At 46.7% G+C, this 12,992-nt stretch overlaps 1 long non-coding RNA gene across 1 annotated transcript; it reads right to left on the minus strand.

Annotated features, from left to right (window-relative positions):
• Window positions 1–5,964: 5,964 nt before the first annotated feature.
• On the minus strand, window positions 5,965–12,521 carry LOC112543943 (uncharacterized). Its single transcript, XR_003087236.2, has 3 exons — window positions 12,452–12,521; window positions 7,473–7,615; window positions 5,965–6,252 (listed from the first exon to the last, which is right to left on the minus strand). It is a non-coding gene; the product is annotated as an uncharacterized LOC112543943 (long non-coding RNA).
• Between the last annotated feature and the right edge of the window lie 471 nt (window positions 12,522–12,992).

The following is a 12,992-nucleotide window of genomic DNA, read 5'->3' on the forward strand; positions in this document are numbered from 1 at the left end:
CCAGGGGCCAACCTGAAGGCACGCCCTCATTATGAGGCCCTGGACTGCATCCTGGGTGCTTACGCTGTCCATGCCCCCGGATGGTGATCAACCCTGGGGCAGAGGGCCCTGTCCCATACACAGAGAAGGAAGAAGAGGATGCCAAGAGCCAGGAGCCTGCAAGAAGCCTGCCCAGGACCCAAAACCCCTCAAGACACCCCACAGAGCACATCGGCTGTGTCATCCGAGGCTGGGGAGGGCTCCACATGTGAGTGCCATCATGCTCCCCTTATGTGTATGGAGGGGTAGAGGGAGAGAGAGCCCAGGGACCATGCGCCTGGGCCTTGCCCACCATGGAGCAGCAGCTGGGTGTCATGCAGGGGCCCTGGCCCATTCCCCACACGCCAACCTCGCTCTGCAGAGGGGGGCTGGGTTTCACCCACCATGTCCCCAGGGAGAACTGACCACTGCTCTTGTTTCACCTCTGCCGCAGCACCTGGAACTGCAGGGCACACCACCCCGCCTGCAACAGCCACCTGCAGCCGGGCCAGCAGGCACACCAGGAACCTGGAGGACTACCAGCGGCGGCACCTGTGGCTACTGGAGCACCAACTCTGCACCCAGGACCACTGGGTCCAGAATCACCTGCGGCTGTGGCAGCAGAGCTTGGAGGCACTGGAGGAGCAGGGCCGTGTCCTCAGAGGGCACCTCCAGACCTTGGTGGACAGGTTCCTGCCTCCTGCTCCTCCTGCCCTTGCTCCCCCTTCCGCTTCTTCCGCACCCCCATCCCTCCTGCCTCACACCCACTCCCCCCGATGCCCCTGCACCTGCAGTGCTGTGAGATGGGAGAGCCAGCAGGACCCCCAACCCTGAGCTTTCCCTTCCCTTACTCCTCCTTCCAACTTTCTCCTGCAGGGCTTCCCGGGTCTGGATAGCCCCCCGCTAGGCCTCCTGGACGGTGGCGGTGCAGGGCTGTGCATACTGGCCAGCCATGTGCTCAGCCTCAGCCATCCAGGCTGGCAAGAAAGCTGTCTCCTTCTGCTCACATAAATTGTGCAGCACACAACATGCTGCCACCACGGGAGGGATATTGTGCTCGGCGAGGTCGAGGTGGGTGAGGAGGCACCTAAAGCATGCTTTCAGTCGGCCAAAGGCCCCCTCAACCACAATGTGGGCCCTGGTGAGCCTGGCATTGAAGGCCTGCTGGGAGGGGTTGAGGTGTCCCATGTAGGGCTTCATGAGCCAGGTCTGTAGGGGGTAGGCCACATCCCCCATCAGGCACACGGGCATGTCCCCGACCATGATGTGGCGGTCGGGGAAGAAGGTCCCAGCCTGCAGCCTCTGGCACATGGAGGAGTTGCGGAACACCCTGGCGTCGTGTGCCTTGCTGGACCAACCCACATTTATGTCCTTGATCTGGCCCCAGTGGTCAGACACGGCCTGCAGGATCACACAGAAGTAACACTTGCGGTTGATATACAGGGAGGCCTGGTGTTCTGGGACATGGATGGGGATGTGTGTCCCGTCGATGGCCACCCCACAGTTGGGGAATCCGAGGGCGCTGAACCCCTGGATGACCGCGTCTGGGTCAGCGAGGTGGACCACCCTGCAGAGCAGCACCCGATTGATGGCCTTGACCACCTGCAGAGAGACACACCAAACTGCGAATCACTGGGGTACATGGGTGGCTGGGAGTGTTCGTTCCCTGGCACTGCCCCGCGCTCCACTGCTGGAAGCAACCCCCCATGGGCGACATGTAGTATGATCGGGACAGACTGAAACCTCCTGTGTGGGGCACTTTTGCCTCCTCCCCCCTGTTTTCCCTGGGGCGGCCCATTCCCTCCTTGCAGCTCCCCTTCCCCCCAGCCTAGTGGCCGGTGAGTGCCGTACCTGCATGAGCACTTCTCCGATGGTGGATTTCCCCACGCCAACTGGTTCCCGATGGATCGGTAGCTGTCCGGCATGGAAAGCTTCCATAGGGTCATGGCCACACGCTTCTGGAGGGGAATGGTGGGCCTCATGCAAGTATCCCATTGTTGCAGAGCAGGGATGAGCCATCTGCAGAGTTCCAGGAAGGTGTCATTCTTCATCCTGATGGTGCCAGATAGCCTCCAGCCATTGCTAGCAGGCTTGTAGCAGCAAGTCCAAAAACTGGAGCAGAATGCCCAGAGCGAGCTCTGGCTCCATGGTGCCAACTGTGGTGGCGTCCCCAATGGGAACCACCAACAGAGGCAGGCAGAGAGGAAAACGCTTTGCTGTCCCTTGCCCAGGTAGATAAGCAAGTGGAAAAGCTGAGAACCGGCTGTCCAGAGGGGGTCCCTTTAAGCACGAGCCTCAGATAGCCTCAGACAGCAGCCACACAAAGCAACTACTGACCTGATGCCCTGCCGGAACTGGTTTCAGCTGCACTTAAATGCGACCCAGCATACAATCAGTGTGGACATGCTATTTCGAATTAGCAAAACGCTAATTCGAATTAGTTTTTGGGTCTAGATGTGTTATTTCGAATTAGCTTATTTCAAATTAACTAATTTGAAATAAGTTAGTTTGAATTAGTGCTGTAGTGTAGACATACCCTTACACATATATTATTTTTATATTTTGAAATTTCCTAGGAGGAATTCAGAAATTTTGCATGTAAACTCAGTATGGTATTTGGGCCAGGATTGAAAGTTGTGCTATTGTTTTATTAGCATTGTTTGATTTATCTTCAGAAGAATATAATTTACCAAGAAATTGAATGTTATAAATATGCATGCTAGAATTAGGTCATGGGACAAGCAAGGAATGAAAGGTAAGGTCAAAAGAGAGTCTTAAAAGTTGTGAAAAACTTCTTGAAAACAAAGTGATATGTGAGGAAGATGACAGATAATTAATATTGATATTGTAGATATATTTAGCATGGCAGCTGGCATAAAAGATGAAACCTGAAATGCATAACCATATGGACATTAAAATGGGAAATTTTATGAGTATTTATAAAGAACACACTGTGATGTGAAGAAGTTATACAAACAGAGAGAACATTTTGGGAAGTGGTGAGATAAAGAAGAATGTCACAATACTATACTCAAATAAATCATGTGCCTGTTTGTTGTATGAGATAACAAGACATTATATAGAAGTGAGGCCATATAAGAATTTAATAACTCCCAGCATTGATAGAAACAATCTACATATTGACAGTGAAATCTCAACATGGACATAGCCTGAATTCAGGTTTATAAAGTCAAGGATCAGAAGCAGCTGCATTGGGCTCATTATTAGTAAACTGAACATTGAATTGATCTTATGTATTTCCCAGTGACATAAGGAGAAAAGTCTCTTCATGATGTATTTGAGATGGTCTACTCCTTTGAAAAGTCAGGGGCTCTTTGCTGAATCCTGCTTCTCTTTGTTTCTCTTTGTTGCTAGAACAATAAAGACACCACAGCAGATATCTGTATTTAAATCATTTCCCCCTGTGTCTGTCTCCTTCAACTGATGGGTCCAAATGTAATATTGGTGATAAACACTGGTGACTATCCCTTGAGTACACATGTTTTTCAATCGCCTGATGAATGTTTGGATCTGTAATTGATGTCACAGGCTTATGTAGACTTCTTGAGAAAGAGAAGGAAATTCCTCAAGCACCACCATGGAAAGTGTCACACTAATGTACTGCTTCTGTCAGCGGAGCCAGCAGCAATCAGGGCCAGTTTCAATATTTAGGGATTCCTTTCCATTGATTCAACACAGATATGGCTCAAGCCCCCACTCAGTAACCTGGGAAACTAACACACTAGCCCTGGGCACCTCTGAGTACAGTCTGGTTGCAGAAAAGAAATCTTTAAAAGGAGGGAACTAACTTAGAATTAATCTGGGGACACGCTGCAAACAGGGTTCATAAACAAAAAAAGACCCACTCAAGTAGATTGAGCAGTGTCCTTTCCCCCTCAGGTTCTTAAGTCCAACAACCCAAAAAGTCCACCAAGGGCACCAACTTGAGTGGAGTGCAGAGATAGAGTTCAGAGGTGCATCTGCAGAGTTTCCCTCCCATCCTGAGGGGAGGGATTAAGAGGTTCCTTACTCATTTTGTTGCTTGGGCACTTGCTCACTACTCTTCTCTGCCAGCCACCCCACTGGCCACTCACGGGTCACACCTGCCATTCACCTGCTCACAGCTTCTGTCACCTTGCCTGTTCACCGCTTTCACTATGCCTCTATACCAGCCACTTTGCTGTTGACTCATCTCTGAAGCCACCTGTCTGGTCACAAACTCACCACTCTCACCAAGCCTCTTCACCAGCTGCCCTGCTGGTCACTTATTATGCTTCACAGCCTCTGCTCTGCTGACCACTTATTGCACCTCTTTACCTCACCTGCCACTCATTCACCAGCTGACTATCAGTCATCTTCAGCTGCCACTTTCCTCTTGAGAATGGGGCACCTTGACTTTAGTTGCCCAGATTTCTTATCAGTTCCATGACCCCTACTATAATTAATTGACTACAGCCTACAGCTGATGTAAGAGACAAAGTGTCTACCACACACTGTGTCATATCGCTGCACCGACATAAGCCTTACGCTCTTTTATACTGATCTCTCTTATGTTGCAGACCAGCTGTCACCAATGTGCAAGAAGCAGCGGATGGATTTAGTGCAACTGGCTTCCTGAAATTCAGTAGAACAATAGATGGCACATATAGCCCTATTTTGGCACCAGCCCACCTTGGTACATAGATAGGGATACTGGTCCATGTTATGCAAGCATTTGTGGATTACTGGATCAGGGTGGGTACATGATCTCCACATCTTTAAGACCACAGGACTCTTCAAAAAACTGCATTATTTTCTACGCAGTGGATTTCATGTTGAGAATGGATCCAGCAGCTCCCTCAGCCAGAGCCTCTCTCTGCCATGGGGAAAGACTTTGATAGTGGGGAAGAAATAAGGAAAGGCTCTGGAAGCTCCCTGCCACTGGAGTCTCTCTGCTGCTTCCCCTCTGCCACAGATTTACCCTGTGTCATGTAGCTATACGCCACAGTGAGTGTGGATGCAGCTGCTTTTCACTGAGGTGTGAAGCTCCATGTTCACTATACCTCACTACAAGTATGAACGAGATTTATATCATTAGCAATTTAGTTATATTTGTGCATGTGCCAGGGTGGATTAATTCTAAATCAAACTCAAATCCCCAGCTTCCCTCAAATCTTCCAGAATTCCATGGAACCACACCTACACCTCAAGTTCCCATCGATAGTGTTCCTTCCAGTCTAGCTTTTCCATCTTTGTAAAATGATCCCTCCATCTAGCTCTACAGATGGACTCTTTGGCTATGTCTAGACGGCAGGCTTCTTTCGGAAGAAGCTTGTCCAGAAGAGAACTTCTGAAAAAACTTCTTCCAAAAGAGAACAGCACAGCAAAAGAGCATCAAAAAAGCGATCTGATTTTCGAAAGATAGTGTTCACACTGAATGGACGCTATCTTGCATTTAAGCTGTGATTACTATGGATGGAGTGGCCATCAGGGCACCTGCACTTTTTCCTCTTTCCTCTTCTTTTGAAAGAACTCCCTCTTCCTCATCCACACACGGCTTTTTCAGAAAGAGCTCTTTCAGAAAAAGGCTCCTTCCCCGTAGAAAGAGGTTTACCAGTGTCAGAAAAAATCCCTCTGTTCTTTTGATTTTTTTGAAAGAACGTGATTGCAGTGTGGACACAAGTGAAGTTTTCTGAAAAAACTCTGCAGTACAGACATACCCTTTGCAACTAAGGCAATTGCTCCTGAGTAAGAGAGCAGGATTTAGTTTAACACCAACAGGTGTAACCAAATCTGGGACCTCTGAAGCTTTGTGCATGAGCCTCTATAGCTGGAGCTAAAACCCAGCTGTCTCTCAGCTAAGGCTGTAGTAGAAACTTATTCTTTCTATGTGTAAGTGGCCTAAGTGCCACTGGATGATACAATGAACCACACCCAGTAGAAGTGTGAATTAGATTAGCATTTTTATTTTATTTTTTTTAGAGTGGGAACTGTTATAATCACTCATTGTTAAATCTTGTCATCTCACAGTAGAATCTCCATGTTCCATCTCCGATTGTTCCTTATTGCTGATATCAACTAAATGACTAAAAGATTACAGTTGTTATCTGGCTCATGCACAGACTAGTTCTTATAAATATCAGTGGCAGATCTGAGCCATTCTTAGGCAGATTTTGCAGAAGTGATGTATACAGGAGGAGGGTGCTGGAGAACTGCCACTTCTGACATATTGTTTCTCTTCTGGGCTCCCTTATTCTGAGATTATAGAAATGAATGTTTCAGGGATGGGTCCCCAAAATAATGATCGTAATAGAGATCTATGTTAAGGCTATTTTTACTTGTTAATTTTTCATAAAGCAGGGGAGTTAATGAAACTATTATTCAGAAATGTAAGGATTACTCACATGAATAAGAGTTACAGAATAAGACCCCATGGCCACCCCACGGCAAACACAAATCAAAGATTTTATGTTTTGTAAAGGTGCAAAATAAATTGCAGAGAGAAAGCTTTCAACAATCTCTGGTAAATGAGAGAGATTATGTTTATTATTGTTGCCTTAAGATACATTTGCATTCTGATGGTTTTTACTTTTTTATTTCCTTTTTTCCCCCCAGATAATGTGTGCATGGAAATGGTGCAGAAAAGTGGAAATAGCCAGAGGTCATTGCAGTGCACAAGGAATAGGGAAAGAAAGGAAATAGAAATGGACAGAAAAATAATGTAAGGGAGGAAAGAAATAGAAAAAAAGAGAGAAGAAAACATCAGATTTTCAACTTATTTCTAAAAATTTGTAATAACACAATTTTTATGGTTTACCCTGCCCCTTCCATCTCCATTAAGGAGGTGTCTTAGACATTTCCAACTATTAAATTGTTTTAAACAACCCTACGTGCATTCTTGAAACCTTTCTGAATAATAGGTGCCACGTTACAGATGGTGAGTGTGACAGATTCCCCCTGGAGTGCTTCCTGACCCCCCTGGAATGCTACCACTGAGGCCCCTGATCTACCAGCGAGAGCTTCCTCTCTCACTGTGCTCTTATGACAATCTTCAAAGCCCTTCAAGCTTGTATTTTAACCAATATTCACAAAGGTAGGGACACCCCCAGCTACAGTTATGATCAGGCTCACTAACCACTAGTCTCCCAGCTTAGAACGCCAGAGTAATACCATCCTGCTCAGGTCAAATTTGGCCAGTGTATGGGTTTAATTCTCAGTCCCTCCCTCTCTTAATTGGAAGAGGATGATGTACACTTGTGGTAACCAAATTGGGATTTTCCCCAGACACCTTATTCCAACACATATTGGTTTGGATTAAAACGTAAAGTAAGCTTATTAATTGCAAAATGATGGATTTCAAGTGATGAAAAGTGACAGCAAACAGATCAGAGCAGATTTTTTTTTAGCAAATAAACAAAAACACCAACTGAGCTTAACATACGAGGTAGGTAGGATATGAATTAACAAATTCTCACCCTGAGTGATAAACAGGCTGGCAGATTCTTATGGCACAAGCTGCTTTAGCTTTGCTGTTTGGGATGCCCAGGGTTTCATTCATAGGATAGAAATCCCTGTGGCCCAGGACCACTTAGTTCTTCAGGTGTTTCCCAGTGTGTTGCTGTTGGGAGAGTGAGGTATCATTACGATGCCATTTCCCTTTCCCCCATTTATATATTCTTCCCATTTGCATGAAAGCTCTTTTCTGTGACTGGGGTCAAACAGTTCCCATTAAGCTGTGTTATCTCAGAGAGACTTCTATTATATGCAGTTCCTGGAGTAATCCTTGCGCTTGTGGGCATTTCCTCAATAAGCCATTCACATTGCTTGGTCTTTTTACTGTTGTACCTGAAAGGCTGCTTGTGGGTGTTTTCAACCTCACAATATGTTTCAGTAACACATACATACCCAAATTTCATCACTTCACATACGCTGCTAGCACATACAATCCAATTGAGATATTAATGTCTAGCAGATCAAGACTTTTAGATTGATACCTCAGTAAGGCATACTTTATGCAAAATATGTGAATTATATCACAGGAGTGAGGAATGTACCAGGGTGTCACATGAAGTACTTTTGTAGAAGGGTGGATCTGGGATTTATGTACTTTTGAGTCATCACTTAGGACTCATCCATAGAGCGACTTCATAGAATCATAGAACCATAGAGCTGGAAAAGACCTCAGAAGGTCATCAAGTCCAGCCCTCTGCTCTAGACAGGACCAATCCCAAATAAATCAACCCAGCCAGGACTTTGTCAAGCTGAGACTTAAACACCTCTAGGGATGGAGACTCCACTACTTCCCTAGGTAACTCATTTCAGTGCTTCACCGCTCTCCTAGTGAAATAGTTTTTCCTAATATCCAACCTGGACCTCTCCCACCCCAACTTGAGACCATTGCTCCTTGTTCTGCCATCTGTCACTACTGAGAACAGCCTCTCTCCATCCTCTTTGGAACCTCTCTTCAGGAAGTTGAAGGCTGCTATAAAATCCACCCTCACTCTTTGCTTCTGCAGACTAAACAGACCCAACTCCCTCAGCATCTCCTCCTAGGTCATATGCTCCAGCCCCTAATTATTTTGGTTGCCCTCCGCTGGACCCTCCACATCCTTTTTGTAGTGGGGGGCCCAGAACTGGACACAATACTCCAGGGCTACGTCTACACTGGCATCCCTTCCGGAATAAGAGATCCTCCGGAAAAGGCTTTATTTTCCGGAGAATCACAGCTAGACTGGTGCTTTTCTCCGGCTTATCTCCAAGCCGGAAAAAAGCGGCAGCCATGTTAATGCAAATACCACGGGGGATATTAAATCCTCCGCGGATTTGCCTATTCCAAAGTGCTACATTAGCATCCCTTTTCCGGAAGGGATGCCAGTGTAGATACAGCCCAGATGTGGCCTCACCAGAGCCAAATAAAGGGGGAATAATGACATCTCTGGATCTGCTGGCAATGCTCCTCTTAATGCAACCTAATATGCCATTAGCCTTCTTGGCTACAAGGGCACACGGCTGACTCATATTCGGCTTCTCATCCACTGTAACCCCCAGGTCCTTTTCTTCAGAACTACTACTTAGCTGATTGGTCCACAGCCTGTAACAATGCTTGAGATTCTTCTGTCCCAAGTGCAGGACTCTGAACTTGTTTTTGCTGAACCTCATCAGATTTCTTTTGGCCCAATCCTCTAATCTGTCTAGGTCACTCTGGACCTTATCCCTGCCCTCCAGCGTATCTACTTCTCCTCCTAGCTTAGTGTCATCCTCAAACTTGCTGAGGGTGCAATCCATCCCCTCATCCAGGTCATTAATAAAGATACTGAACAAAATCGGTCCTAGAACCGAACTTTGGGGCATTCCGCTAGAAACCGACCACCATCCTGACATCGAGCCATTGATCACTACCCGCTGGGCCCGGCCTTCTAGCCCTCTTTCTATCCATCTTACTGTTCATTTATCCAATCCACATTCCCTTAACTTGCTGGCAAGAACATTATGGGAGACTGTATCAAAAGCCTTGCTAAAGTCAAGGTATATTGCATCCACTGACTTTCCCACGTCCACAGAGCCAGTTACCTCATCATAGAAGCGAATCAGATTGGTCAGGCACGACTTGCCCTTTGTGAATCCATGCTGACTATTCCTAATCACTTTCCTCTCTTCCAAGTTCCTCAAAATGGATTCCTTAAGGATCCCTTCCATGATTTTTCCAGGAACCGAGGTAAGACTGACTGGCCTATAGTTCCCTGGATCGTCCTCCTTCCCTTTTTTGAAGATGGGCACTACATTTGCCTTTTTCCAATCATCCAGGATTTATCCCAACCTCCACGACTTTTCAAAGATAATGGCCAAAGGCTCCTCAATGACATTTGCCAACTCCCTCAATACTATCGGATGCATTATGTCTGGACCCATGGATTTGTGTATGTTTAGCTTTTATAAATAGTTCCTAACCTGTTTTTACCCACCAAGAGCTGTCCATCTTCATTCCATCTTGCATCACTTAGAGCATTAGCCCGGGAGCCCACCGTATCCGTGAATACAGAGGCAAAGAAAGCATTGAGTACTTCAGCTTTCCCCACATCATCTGTCACTACGTTACCTCCTTCATCTAGTAGGGGCCGCACACCCTCTCTGATCACCTTCTTCTTGCTAGCATGACTGTAGAAACCTTTCCTGTTATCCTTCACATCCTTAGCCAGTCGCAATTCCATTTGTGCTTTCACCTTCCTGATAACCCTCTGGCATTCCCGACTTATACATTTAAACCCCTCCTTGGTCATTTGTCCAAGTTTCCATTTTTTGTAAGCTTCCTTTCTGTGCTTAAGTTCACCAAGGATTTCCCCTGTAAGCCAATCCGGTCTCCTACCATGTTTGCCTCTCTTGCTACGCATCGGGATGGTTTCTTTCTGTGCCTTCAATAAGGTTTCTTTAAAATACTGCCAGCTGTCCTGGACTCCTTTCCCCTTCATGTTAGCATCCCAGTGGATTCTGCCCACCAGATCTCTGAGGGAGTCAGAATCTGCTTTTTTGAAGTCCAAGGTGTGTATTTTACTACTCTCTTTTCTTCCTTGGTCAGGATCCTGAAATCTACCATCTCATGATCACGGCTTCCCAGGCTGTCACCCACCTCTGCTTCCCCTATTAGTTCCTCCCTGTCTGTAAGCAGAAGGTCAAGCTGCACACAGTCACTGGTCGGATCCTTCAGCACTTGGGATAACCAAGAAGTTATCCCCAACATTCTCCAAAAACTTCCTGGATTGCCTGTGTACTGCCCTATTGGTTTCCCAACAGATGTCAGGGTGATTAAAGTCCCCCAGAAGAACCAGGTCCTGCATTCTAGAAGCTTCTCTCAGTTGTCTGAAGAAAGCCTCATCTACCTGATTCTGTGGCCTGTAGTAGACACTAACCACAACATCACTGCTGTCGTTTGCACCTCTAAACTTAACCCATAGACTCTCAACAGGCTTTTCTTCCTCTATATACTGCAGTTCAGAGCAATCATAGTGCTCTCTTATGTATAGTGCAACTCCTCCTCCTTTTCTCCCCTGCCTATTCTTCCTGAACAGTCTGTACCCTTCCATGACAGTGCTCCAGTCATGCGAGTCATCCCACCAAGTCTCTGTTATCCAAATTAAATCATATTTCTTGGACTGGGCCAGGGCCTCCAGTTCTCCCTATTTGTTACCCAGGCTTCTCGTGTTAGTATACAAACTTCTCAGATAACCAGTTGATCGCCCTATCTTCTCCATTCAAATCAGGGGTCTTCCTTTCTTGCTTGTTCCTCTTTGCATTTCTTCCTGGGATCCAACTTTCCCACTCCCCTCAGGGTTTTGGTCACCGTCCCCCAGTGAACCTAGTTTAAAGCCCTCCTCACTATGTTTGCAAGCCTGCCCGCGAAAATGCTCCTTCCTCTCTTGGTTAGGTGGATCCCATCTCTTCCTAACAATCCTTGTGCCTGGAACAGAGTCCCATGGTCGAAGAAACCGAAGCCCTCTCTGTGACATCACCTGCGCAACCACGCATTTACTTCCTCAATTTGACAATCCCTGACCAGTCCTTTCCCTTCAATAGGGAGGATGGACGAAAACACCACTTGCACTCCGAATTCTTGGATCCTTCTTCCCAGTGCTACATAATCTGCAGTAACCCGCTCAAGGTCATTCTTGGCCGTATCATTAGTTCCCATGTGGAGAAGCAGGATGGGGTAGCTATCTGAAGGTTTGATCAGTTTGGTAAGCCTCTCAGTCACATCCTGAATTCGAGCTCCCAGTAAGCAGCACACCTCTCGAGATTCCAGGTCCGGATGGCAGAGGGATGGCTCAGTCCCTCTGAGGAGGGAGTCCCCAACCACCACCACCCATCGTCTTCTTTTGGGGGTGGTGGTCATGGAACACCCATCCCTAGGACTACGCATCCCGTGCCTTCCAGTAGGTGGTGTTCCCTTCTGGTTTCTTCCTTGTGAGGTCTCTTCCAAAGAATTCACCACTGCAGAGCCTGTGGAGAGAGCCTGAAAGCGATTACTTACCTCTGTAGCACTGGGGGGATTCTCGTACTGGCCTTTTTCCCCTTCTAGAAGTTACATGCTGCCAGTTCTCTTCCTGGTCCTGTACTGCCTTCTCTGGCTCTTCCACTTGCCATGCTTGCAGGATAAAACACTGCCTTCTATCAAGGAAGTCTTCATCCTCTCTGATCGAGCGTAGGGTCGACACTTGGGCCTCCAGTCCTCTAAATTTTTCTTCCAAAATGGTGTGCAGCTTGCACTTAGTGCAGATGAAATCTGTTCTTTCTTCCGGGAGGAAGACAAACATGGTACACGCTGTGCAGATAACAACAGCAGACCTATCACCATCCATCCCTTCTGTCCTGAAGAAAGGATTTAAAAAGAAAGGCAAGAGAACCTCGCACCCTTCCCTCTCCCCTTCCCAACTCCCTCTCCAAACTCCCTGTTAGCACTCACCTGTTCGCAAGCTCCTTGGTCATGTACTCACTGCTTCATCAAGCCCTGGACTGCCTGAAAGTCTCTCCCCATACCAAGGCTTAGCCAATCAGCAGAGGCTTCTAGAATTCAAACTTTAATTAGAAGCCAACAGTTTCCACCTGCCACTCACAGCACACACTCCATGAAGGAGAGGGGGAGGGGAAGGGGAAGTGAAAAAAAAAGCCTCACTCACAAACACAAAGGAAAAAACAAACAACCAACAAAAAACACACACCAACCCTCACTCACAAACACAAGCTCAGCACACAGCAAGAAAGCCCATACTGCTTCTGAATCTGTAAAGGACTGACTGACAGGGCTGCTATAAGCGATATCTTAAATAGGAGATGCAAATAGATCAGGTAATAGTACATATTAAGCTCCACGCAGGAAATAAGATTTTTCAGGAATTGGTACTGAAAGTAATTTTACTTTCAAGTTTCTAAGACCGTATTACAGGAACTGGTATGGAAAGTAATTTCACTTTCAAAATTCTAAGAACATACTACAAAAGAGAAGA

The sequence above is a fragment of the Pelodiscus sinensis genome, chromosome 3 (assembly GCF_049634645.1).
Source record: "Pelodiscus sinensis isolate JC-2024 chromosome 3, ASM4963464v1, whole genome shotgun sequence".
Classification (NCBI taxonomy): Eukaryota; Metazoa; Chordata; order Testudines; family Trionychidae; genus Pelodiscus; species Pelodiscus sinensis.